Here is an 822-nt window from a genome sequence, read left to right on the forward strand (position 1 = left end):
AGACAAAGACAGATGGAGAGACAGACAGACAGGCAGATGCTGTGGTTTGATAGATAGATAGATAGATAGATGATAGATAGATAGATAGATAGATAGATAGATAGATAGATTGATGATAGACAGACAGACAGACAGACAGACAGACAGACAGGCAGATGCTGTGGTTTCGTAGATAGATAGATAGATAGATAGATAGATAGATAGATAGATAGATAGATAGATAGATAGACAGATAGATAGATGTTAGATGATAGATGGATTGATAGAGATGATAGATAATTGGAGGTCATAGATAGATAGATAACGAGAGAGAGAGAGAGAGAGAGAGAGGGAGAGAGAGATGAGAGAGAGAAAGATAGAGGCTGTTGCTTTGGGTACATAGATAGATAGATAGATAGATAGATAGATAGATAGATAGATAGATAGATGAATGAATGATAGACAGACAGACAGACAGACAGACAGGCAGATGCTGTGGTTTCGTAGATAGATAGATAGATAGATAGATAGATAGATAGATAGGTAGATAGACAGATAGATAGATAGATAGATAGATAGATAGATAGATAGATGATAGATAGATAGATAGATAGATAGATAGATAGATAGATAGATAGATAGATAGACAAAGACAGATGGAGAGACAGACAGACAGGCAGATGCTGTGGTTTGATAGATAGATAGATAGATAGATAGATAGATAGATAGATAGATAGACAGACAGACAGACAGACAGACAGACAGACAGGCAGATGCTGTGGTTTCGTAGATAGATAGATAGATAGGTAGATAGACAGATAGATAGATAGATAGATGAATGAA

This window comes from Pituophis catenifer, unplaced genomic scaffold (genome assembly GCF_029215685.1).
Source record: "Pituophis catenifer annectens isolate HBS135680 unplaced genomic scaffold, rPitCat1.0.hap2 SCAF_5, whole genome shotgun sequence".
NCBI classification, from domain to species: Eukaryota; Metazoa; Chordata; class Lepidosauria; order Squamata; family Colubridae; genus Pituophis; species Pituophis catenifer.